An 11259-nucleotide genomic window follows, 5' to 3' on the forward strand; every position below is an offset into this window, starting at 1 on the left:
ATTTTTGTGAATTTGGAAGTCAGTTTATTCGCACCTAGAGTGACCTAATACTGACTTTATTCAAACAATGACTGGGTGACAATGAATGTCTGAGTTATGGTAAACCTCAACCTTCTACCCCAAATGGGGCGGAGGATTCTTGCCTCTGCTTCCAAACTCAGTTGTCACTTACAATCCAGTCTCTTACATCCATACTTTTACACACACACACACGAAATTAGTAACGTTTTAACAAACACACGAAAACATGGAAACACGGAAACACAAAGGCACGGAATTTTAAGTACGTCTAGGACTCCGCCGTCCTTTATTTTTTGAAATTTTTTTTTTTATTTTAACACGGAATTTTAGCACGTATAGGACTCCGCCGTCCATGCGGAATTTGTAGGACTCCGCCGTCCATGCGGAATTTGTAGGACTCCGCCGTCCATGCGGAATTTGTAGGACTCCGCCGTCCATTTACTTGCCAGTGACTAGTATTACACAAGGTTTATTTCGCCGCAGACTTCTTTGTCGCGCGATACATTCAAAAAATTTTTTAAAAATTTAACTCACCAGTCGTCTTCAATCCTGTGGATTGTCGTCAACCTTCAGATCCCAGTTGAGGAGTACGAAGACCAGTCCCGGAAAGGGTCTCAATTGCCGTGGCCACGGTCTCTTAACTGGGTGTCGGCTCCACAACTGGAATCCTCGGGTGTGTTGACATCCGGCTCGAAGGACCAATTTAATGTTGGATTTATCTCACCAAACATTATAATGAATAAACACAAAAGGAATGAAGACGTTGGTCATTTTACTCATGAGGAGGGCGCATGGGAGATTGTTCAGGTTACAGCCTCTCAACACGCTCTAAACAATCTCTCCCGTCGCTCCTGCATTTATTTGAAAATAGGGAGGTTTCTAAGTTTACAAGACATAACGTACTAAGCTACAAGACACAACACACTAAGGGTAGGGTTTCAAGGTGAAAACATGGCACCTGCCACGTCCCGGCCACGTCCTTCTCTCAGATGATTCCTGCTGAGTCATCTTCTTGAAGGCGAGACATCTTTCTTTCTAAACATTGTCCATAATACTAATGCAAGCTAAGCAAATAAATGATAACTTCTACAATATATCTAACAGTGGCTTACGACCATACTACCCTGAGAATGCCCGATCTCGTCCGATCTCGGAAACTAAGCAGGGGCGGGCCTGGTTAGTACTTGAATGGGAGACCACCTGGGAATACCAGGTGCTGTAAGCTTTTTCACTTTAGATTCTCGTGGAATCGTTTTCTTATCGGTGGTTGACCGAAATTATCATGCAGTCATCCTCTCTCTTATGATTTATCGTCTCTTTATTAGGAGACAGAATCTTCACGTACCTTCTTTAAACATCCCGTTTCTCCTTTTCCGACAGTAAAAATAAAATAAAATCTATACACACATATATCTATATATATGTATATATTTTAGTATCACGTGATACGTCACAATTTTATCACATCAGTGCTTTTAATTGGCTCGAGGCGAAGGATACGAAGGTATGAATTTTTAAATGATACGTAATTATTGCACATTATTGTGTGGACCTCAAAGCGACGGTTTATGAACCCGAACCACTTCCAAGGAATACATTACTGTCAAGTGAATGGCAGTATGAGTTGGAGGAGATGAGATAGAGTAAATTCAATCAGAATCAGCAGAATCACAATCAGTATCCTCTTTATTTGCCGAGTATGTCAGAAACATACAAGGAATTTTTCTCCGGTAGTTGGAGCCCCTCTCGTGTGACAACGGACAGCCATTTGACGGAAAATACTTTGGAGACATAATGACATTAGACCAAAGTACGGAGAGTCACTCAGCAATAAAAGGTTACCGGTAATGTGATCATGTCGATGCAAATTTTGTGTTATTTTTTTGACAATTGTGCAAATGATGCCGAGTCCTCTCGCAATTTAGAGCAATTTGAAATGACTGATCAAGCAATAATCTGGTACAGTGACAATTGTGCAAAACGCGCAGAGATTTTGAGAAATGTAAGCAGTATAAAGTGAATTGTAGTGCGATAATCTGGAACAGTGTCCATTGTGCAAATGGTGCAGATACTTGTCAAGCACATGAGTGGCCAGTATTGGGCAACAACAGATATGCAAATTATGCAGAGTGGTGAGACTACTACAGTGAATGCACAAATAATGTATAATTGGCCCGACAGAGATGGGACAACAATCTCAAGACAAATTGGCAGCATGTTACAATGCAATTGTAAGTGAACTGTTTAAGAAGTTCACGGCAAGCGGGACGAAGGTGTTGGAATGTCTGCTAGTTTTAGTTTGCATTGTTCGATAGCACTTACCTGGGGGAAGGAGCTGGAAGAAGACAATTATATATTACTCGTGCACTCACTGTAGTAGTCTCGCCACGCTGCACTATTTGCATATATGTTGTTGACCAATACTGGGCACGCATGCTCGTAACATCTGCTCCATTTGCACACTGATTGAAGAGAATCTGCAACATTTGCACAATAAACATTGTCCCAGATTATCGCCCGACTCGCTTGAAGTCTCGGCGCCCTTTGCACAATGGTCATTTCACCGGACTATTGCAATATTAGTCTTTCGAACTGCTCTAAATGTGAGAGGACCCTGCATCTTTTTGCACAATTGTAAAAACATTTTTTATATGCATTACCAGATAACTAGCAACCCTTAATTGCACAGTGACTGTTTTTTGTCAATGTGTTTATGTCTCAAAAGTGTTCTCTGTCAATTGACTGTCTGTTGTCATACTGCAGCGGCTCCAACTACCAGAGACAAATTCCTTGTGTGTTTTTTGGAAATTAATGCAAATAAAGATGATTATGTTTCTGAAGAGTTGGTGACCAGGATCTGGAGGTTCCGAGAGGATTTTGCATGTTCTTGTCTGAGTTTTGGCAGTGTGCAAGTTCTCAAATTCTCGAGTGTGTTTACTTTTCAAAATCTATCATCTGATCACACATTTGTAGTGTTGAGAATGAGTTCGCATCATCCACACAAAAAAATCCAAAATAGACCAGAAAACAATTTGAGAATAAAGATGACGCGATCCGCTCGAGATAGATTGAAGCAAAATATGATATTTTTTAAATATAAAATCAGAATCAGAATCAGAATCATCTTTATTTGCCAAGTATGTCCAAAACACACAAGGAATTTGTCTCCGGTAGATGGAGCCGCTCTAGTACAACAGACAGTATATTTACAGAACACTTTGGGGACATAAAGACATAAAGACAGAAAGACATTGACCAAAAACAATTGTGCAAAAAGATGCAGAGTACTCTAGTTGTTTTTCAGGTAACCATGTGCCTGGGAATGCCAGGCGGGAGACCGCCTGGGAATGCCAGGTGCCGTAAGCTTTTTCACTTTAGATTCTCGTGGAATCGTTTTCTTATCGGTGGTTGACCTAAATTATCATGCAGTCATCCTCTCTCTTATGATTTACCGTCTCTTTATTAGGAGACAGAATCTTCAAGTACCTTTTTTAAACATCCCGTTTCTCCTTTTCCGACAGTAAAAATAAAATAAAATCGATACACACATATATCTATGTCTATCTATCTATCTATCTATCTATCTATCTATCTATCTATCTATCTATCTATCTATCTATCTATCTATCTATCTATCTATCTATCTATCTATCTATCTATCTATCTATCTATCTATCTATCTATCTATCTATCTATATATATATATATATATATATATATATAGTATCACGTGATACGTCACAATTTTATCACATCAGTGCTTTTAATTGGCTCGAGGCTAAGGATACAAAGGTATGGATTTTTAAATGATTCGTAATTATTGCACATTATTGTGTGGACCTCAAAGTTCGCATCATCCACACATAAAAAATCCAAAATAGACCAGCCAACAATTGGAGAATAAAGATGACGCGATCCGCTCGAGATATTTTTAAGCGAAATATGATATTTTTTAAATATAAAATGTTAGCTTTTCAGGTAACCATGTGGCTTACGGCCATACTACCCTGAGAACGCCCGATCTCGTCCGATCTCGGAAGCTAAGCAGGGGCGGGCCTGGTTAGTACTTGGATGGGAGACCGCCTGGGAATACCAGGTGCCGTAAGCTTTTTCACTTTAGATTCTCGTGGAATCGTTTTCTTATCGGTGGTTGACCTAAATTATAATGCAGTCATCCTCTCTCTTATGATTTACCGTCTCTTTATTAGGAGACAGAATCTTCAAGTACTTTTTTTAAACATCCCGTTTCTCCTTTTCCGACAGTAAAAATAAAATAAAATCGATACACACATATATCGACATATATATCTATATATATATATATATATATATATATATATATATATATATATATATATATATATATATATGAGTATCACGTGATACGTCACAATTTTATCACATCAGTGCTTTTAATTGGCTCGAGGCTAAGGATACAAAGGTATGGATTTTTAAATGATTCGTAATTATTGCACATTATTGTGTGGACCTCAAAGTTCGCATCATCCACACAAAAAAAATCCAAAATAGACCAGCCAACAATTGGAGAAGAAAGATGACGCGATCCGCTCGAGATATTTTTAAGCGAAATATGATATTTTTTAAATATAAAATTTTGCTTTTCAGGTGACCATGTGGCTTACTGGCCATACTACCCTGAGAACGCCCGATCTCGTCTGATCTCGGAAGCTAAGCAGGGGCGGGCCTGGTTAGTACTTGGATGGGAGACCGCCTGGGAATACCAGGTGCCGTAAGCTTTTTCACTTTAGATTCTCGTGGAATCGTTTTCTTATCGGTGGTTGACCGAAATTATAATGCAGTCATCCTCTCTCTTATGATTTACCGTCTCCTTATTAGGAGACAGAATCTTCAAGTACTTTTTTTAAACATCCCGTTTCTCCTTTTCCGACAGTAAAAATAAATAAAATCGATACACACATATATCTATATATATATATATCTATACATATATATATATATATATATATATATATATAATATATTTCTATATATATATATATAATATATATATTAGTATCACGTGATACGTCACAATTTTATCACATCAGTGCTTTTAATTGGCTCGAGGCTAAGGATACAAAGGTATGGATTTTTAAATGATTCGTAATTATTGCACATTATTCTGTGGACCTCAAAGTTCGCATCATCCACACAAAAAAAATCCAAAATAGACCAGCCAACAATTGGAGAAGAAAGATGACGCGATCCGCTCGAGATATTTTTAAGCGAAATATGATATTTTTTAAATATAAAATGTTGCTTTTCAGGTAACCATGTGGCTTACGGCCATACTACCCTGAGAACTTCTGATCTCGTCCGATCTCAGAAGCTAAGCAGGGGCGGGCCTTGTTAGTACTTGGATGGGAGACCGCCTGGGAATACCAGGTGCCGTAAGCTTTTTCACTTAAGATTCTCGTGGAATCGTTTTCTTATCGGTGGTTGACCTAAATTATAATGCAGTCATCCTCTCTCTTATGATTTACCGTCTCTTTATTAGGAGACAGAATCTTCAAGTACCTTTTTTAAACATCCCGTTTCTCCTTTTCCGACAGTAAAAATAAAATAAAATCAATACACACATATATCTATATATATATATATATATATATATATATATATATATATATAATATATATATTAGTATCACGTGAAATGCAGCCCTATGGGTGGCACAAGTCAGTGCAAACTGTAGTCCGGTCCCAAGCCCGGATAAATGCAGAGGGTTGCGTCAGGAAGGGCATCCGGCTTAAAACCTTGCCAAACAAATATGAGCGTTCATCCAAAGAATTCCATACCGGATCGGTCGTGGCCGGGGTTAACAATGTCCGCCACCGGCGCCGTCAACCTGCGGGGCGCCGTTGGAAATTCAGCTACTGTGGGTCGAAGTCAAAGAAGAAGAGGAGGTGGAAAGCGGGTTCTTCGGCAGAAAGAGAAGAGGAAAACACAGAGCCTAGAACTGAATGTGGGGACTTTGAATGTTGGGACTATGACAGGAAAATCTCGGGAGTTGGTTGACATGATGATTAGGAGAAAGGTTGATATATTGTGTGTCCAGGAGACCAGGTGGAAAGGCAGTAAGGCAAGAAGTTTAGGGGACAGGGTTTAAATTATTTTACCATGGTGTAGATGGGAAGAGAAATGGAGTCGGGGTTATTTTAAAAGAAGAGTTGGCTAAGAATGTCTTGGAGGTGAAAAGAGTATCAGATCGAGTGATGAGGCTGAAATTTGAAATTGAGGGTGTTATGTGTAATGTGATTAGTGGCTATGCCCCACAGGTAGGATGTGACCTAGAGGTGAAAGAGAAATTCTGGAAGGAGCTAGATGATGTAGTTCTGAGCATCCCAGACAGAGAGAGAGTCGTAATTGGTGCAGATTGTAATGGACATGTTGGTGAAGGTAATAGGGGTGATGAAGAAGTGATGGGTAAGTACGGCATCCAGGAAAGGAACTTGGAGGGACAGATGGTGGTAGACTTTGCAACAAGGATGCAAATGGCTGTAGTGAACACTTTTTTCCAGAAGAGGCACGAACATAGGGTAACCTACAAGAGCGGAGGTAGAAGCACACAGGTGGATTACATCTTGTGCAAACGATGTAATCTGAAGGAGGTTACCAACTGTAAGGTAGTGGTAGGGGAGAGTGTGGCTAGACAGCATAGGATGGTGGTGTGTAAAATGACTCTGGTGGTGGGGAGGAAAATTAGGAAGACAAAGGCAGAGAAGAGAACCATGTGGTGGAAGCTGAGACAGGACGAGTGTTGTGCAGCTTTTCGGGAAGAGGTGATACAGGTTCTCGGTGGACGGCAGGAGCTTCCAGAAGACTGGACCACTGCAGCCAAGGTGATCAGAGAAGCAGGCAGGAGAGTACTTGGTGTATCTTCTGGCAGGAAAGGAGAGAAGGAGACTTGGTGGTGGAACCTCACAGTACAGGAAATCATACAAGGAAAAAAGTTAGCTCAGAAGAAGTGGGACACTGAGAGGACCGAGGAGAGGCGAAAGGAATACATTGAGATGCGACACAGGGCAAAGGTAGAGGTGGCAAAGGCCAAACAAGAGGCATATGATGACATGTATGGCAGGTTGGACACTAAAGAAGGCGAAAAGGATCTATACAGGCTGGCCAGACAGAGGGATAGAGATGGGAAGGATGTGCAGCAGGTTAGGGTGATTAAGGATAGAGATGGAAATATGTTGACTGGTGCCAGCAGTGTGCTTGCTAGATGGAAAGAATACTTCGAGGAGTTGATGAATGAGGAAAATGATAGAGAAGGGGGAGTAGAAGAGGTAAGTGTGGTGGACCAGGAAGTGGCAATGATTAGTAAGGGGAAAGTTAGAAAGGCATTAAAGAGGATGAAAAATGGAAAGGCAGTTGGTCCTGATGACATTGCTGTGGAGGTATGGAAGCATCTGGGAGAGGTGGCTGTGAAGTTTTTGACCAGCTTGTTCAATAGAATTCTAGTGCGTGAGAAGATGCCTGAGGAATGGAGGAAAAGTGTACTGGTGCCCATTTTTTAAGAACAAAGGTGATGTGCAGAGCTGTGGCAACTATAGAGGAATACAGTTGATGAGCCACACAATGAAGTTATGGGAAAGAGTAGTGGAGGCTAGACTCAGGACAGAAGTGAGTATTTGCGAGCAACAGTATGGTTTCATGCCTAGAAAGAGTACCACAGATGCATTATTTGCCTTGAGGATGTTGATGGAAAAGTACAGAGAACGTCAGAAGGAGCTACATTGTGTCTTTGGAGATCTAGAGAAAGCCTATGACAGAGTACCCAGAGAGGAACTGTGGCACTGCATGCGGAAGTCTGGAGTGGCAGGGAAGTATGTTAGAATAATACAGGACATGTACGAGGGCAGCAGAACAGCTGTGAGGTGTGCTGTAGGTGTGACAGACGAATTTAAGGTGGACGTGGGACTGCATCAGGGATCAGCCCTGAGCCCCTTCCTTTTTGCAGTGGTGATGGATAGGCTGACAGATGAGGTTAGACTGGAATCCCCGTGGACCCTGATGTTTGCAGATGACATTGTGATCTGCAGTGAAAGCAGGGAGCAGCTGGAGGAACAGTTAGAAAGATGGAGGCATGCACTGGAAAGAAGAGGAATGAAGATTAGCCGAAGTAAAACATAATATATGTGCATGAATGAGAGGGGTGGTGGGGGAAGAATGAGGCTACAGGGAGAAGCCATAGCAAGGGTGGAGGACTTTAAATACTTGGGGTCAACCGTCCAGAGCAATGGTGAGTGTGGTCAGGAAGTGAAGAAACGGGTCAAAGCAGGTTGGAACGGGTGGAGGAAGGTGTCAGGTGTGTTATGTGACAGAAGAGTCTCTGCTAGGATGAAGGGCAAAGTTTATAAAACAGTAGTGAGGCCAGCCATGATGTATGGATTAGAGACAGTGGCACTGAAGAGACAACAGGAAGCAGAGCTGGAGGTGGCGGAAATGAAGATGTTGAGGTTCGCTCTTGGAGTGACCAGGTTGGATAAAATTAGAAATGAGCTCATCAGAGGGACAGCCAAGGTTCGATGTTTTGGAGACAAAGTTAGAGAGAGCAGACTTCAATGGTTTGGACACGTCCAGCGGAGAAATAGTGAGTATATTGGAAGAAGGATGATGAGGATGGAGCTGCCAGGAAAGAGAGAGCTCGAGGAAGACCAAAGAGAAGGTTGATGGATGTCGTGAGGGAAGACATGATGGCAGTTGGTGTTCGAGAGGAGGATGCAGGAGATAGGCTTACATGGAAAAGGATGACGCGCTGTGGCGACCCCTAACGGGACAAGCCGAAAGGAAACGAAGAAGAAGAAGAAGAAGAAAAATAAAATCTAGACACACATATATCTATATCTATATATCTATATATATATATATATATATATATATATATATAACAATATGTATATATATATATATTAGTATCTCGTGATACGTCACAATTTTATCACATCTGTGCTTTTAATTGGCTCGAGGCTAAGGATACAAAGGTATGGATTTTTAAATGATTCGTAATTATTGCACATTATTGTGTGGACCTCAAAGCCACGGTTTATGAACCCAAACCACTTCCGAGGAATACATTCCTGTCAAGTGAAAGGCAGTATTAGTTGGAGGAGATGATAAATTCAATCAGAATCAGCAGAATAAAAATCAGAATCCTCTTTATTTGCCGAGTATGTCAGAAACATACAAGGAATTTTTCTCCGGTAGTTGGAGCCCCTTTCGTGTGACAACGGACAGCCATTTGACAAAAAATACTTTGGAGACATAATCACATTAGACCAAAGTACGGAGAGTCACTCAGCAATAAAAGGTTACCGGGAATGTGATCATGTCGATGCAAATTTTGTGTTATTTTTTTGACAATTGTGCAAATGATGCCGAGTCCTCTCGCAATTCAGAGCAATTTGAAATGACTGATCGAGCAATAATCTGGGACAGTGACAATTGTGCAAAACGCACAGAGACTTTGAGAAATTTAAGCAGTACAAAGCGAATTGTAGTGCGATAATCTGGAACAGTGTTCATTGTGCAAGTGGTGCAGATACTTCTCAAGCACATGAGTAGCCTGTATTGGTCAACAACAGATATGCAAATTGTGCAGAGTGGCGAGACTACTAAAGTGAATGCACGAAAAATTTATAATTGGCCCGACAGAGATGGGACAACAATCTCAAGACAAATTGGCAGCATGTTACAATGCAATTGTAAGTGAACTGTTTAAGAAGTTAACGGCAAGCGGGACGAAGGTGTTGGAATCTCTGCTAGTTTTAGTTTGCATTTTTCTATATCACTTCCCTGGGGGAAGGAGCTGGAAGAAGACAATTATATATTACTCGTGCACTCACTGTAGTTGTCTCGACACGTTGCACTATTTGCAGATCTGTTGTTGACCAATACTGGCCACTCATGCAAGTAGAATCTGCTCCAATTGCACACTGATTGAAAAGAACCTGCAACATTTGCACAATAAACATTGTCCCAGATTAACGCACGACTCGCTTGAAGTCTCGGCGCCCTTTGCACAATGGTCATTTCACTGGACTATTGCAATATTAGTCTTTCGAAGTGCTCTAAATGCTAAAGGACTCTGGATCTTTTTGCACAAATGCCAAAAAATAATGTAGGCATTACCAGATAACGAGCAACCCTTAACTGCTCAGTGACTGTTTTTTGTCAATGTCTTTATGTCTCAAAAGTGTTATCTGTCAATTGACTGTCTGTTGTCATACTAGAGCGGCTCCAACTACCAGAGACAAATGTGTTTTTTGGAAATTCATGGCAAATAAAGATGATTATGTTTCTGAAGAGTTGGTGACCAGGATGTGGAGCGTCCAAGAGGATTTTGCATGCTCTTGTCTGAGTTTTGGCAGCGTGCAAGTTCTCAAATTCTCGAGTGTTTACTTTTCAAAATCTATGATCTGATCACACATTTGTAGTGTTGAGAATGAGTTCGCATCATCCACACAAAAAAATCCAAAATAGACCAGCCAACAATTGGAGAATAAAGATGACGCGATCCGCTCGAGATATTTTTAGCGAAATATGATATTTTTTAAATATAAAATGTTGCTTTTCAGGTAACCATGCGGTTTATGGCCATACTACCGTGAGAACACCCGATCTCGTCCGATCTCGGAAGCTAAGCAGGGGCGGGCCTGGTTAGTACTTGGATGGGATACCGCCTGGGAATACCAGGTGCAGTAAGCATTTTCACTTTAGATTCTCGTGGAATCGTTTTCTTTTCGGTGGTTGACCTAAATTATAATGCAGTCATCCTCTCTGTTATGATTTACCGTCTCTTTATTAGGAGACAGAATCTTCAAGTACCTATTTTAAACATCCCGTTTCTCCTTTTCCGACAGTAAAAATAAAATAAAATCGATACACACATATATCTATGTATATATATATAGATATATATATACATATATATATATCTATATATATATAGATATATATATAGAAATATATATATTAGTATCACGTGATACGTCACAATTTTATCACATCAGTGCTTTTAATTGGCTCGAGGCAAAGGATACAAAGGTATGGATTTTTAAATGATTCGTAATGATTGCATATTATTGTGTGGACCTCAAAGTTCGCATCATCCACACAAAAAAAATCCAAAATAGACCAGCCAACAATTGGAGAATAAAGATGACGCGATCCGCTCGAGATATTTTTAAGCGAAATATGATATTTTTTAAAGATAAAATG

The 11259-nt window shown here is 40.5% G+C and overlaps 5 non-coding genes across 5 annotated transcripts; all 5 read left to right on the forward strand.

The window, feature by feature from the left end:
- The first annotated feature begins 1127 nt into the window (after positions 1 to 1127).
- On the forward strand, positions 1128 to 1246 carry LOC133398744 (5S ribosomal RNA). The gene has a single exon (XR_009768016.1). It is a non-coding gene; the product is annotated as a 5S ribosomal RNA (ribosomal RNA).
- A 2764-nt stretch (positions 1247 to 4010) lies between these two features.
- On the forward strand, positions 4011 to 4129 carry LOC133398742 (5S ribosomal RNA). The gene has a single exon (XR_009768014.1). It is a non-coding gene; the product is annotated as a 5S ribosomal RNA (ribosomal RNA).
- Positions 4130 to 4658: 529 nt separating this feature from the next.
- LOC133398743 (5S ribosomal RNA) lies at positions 4659 to 4778 on the forward strand. The gene has a single exon (XR_009768015.1). It is a non-coding gene; the product is annotated as a 5S ribosomal RNA (ribosomal RNA).
- A 542-nt stretch (positions 4779 to 5320) lies between these two features.
- LOC133398745 (5S ribosomal RNA) lies at positions 5321 to 5439 on the forward strand. The gene has a single exon (XR_009768017.1). It is a non-coding gene; the product is annotated as a 5S ribosomal RNA (ribosomal RNA).
- A 5188-nt stretch (positions 5440 to 10627) lies between these two features.
- LOC133398746 (5S ribosomal RNA) lies at positions 10628 to 10746 on the forward strand. The gene has a single exon (XR_009768018.1). It is a non-coding gene; the product is annotated as a 5S ribosomal RNA (ribosomal RNA).
- The last annotated feature ends 513 nt before the right edge of the window (positions 10747 to 11259 follow it).

Source organism: Phycodurus eques, unplaced genomic scaffold, assembly GCF_024500275.1.
Source record: "Phycodurus eques isolate BA_2022a unplaced genomic scaffold, UOR_Pequ_1.1 contig_312, whole genome shotgun sequence".
Classification (NCBI taxonomy): Eukaryota; Metazoa; Chordata; class Actinopteri; order Syngnathiformes; family Syngnathidae; genus Phycodurus; species Phycodurus eques.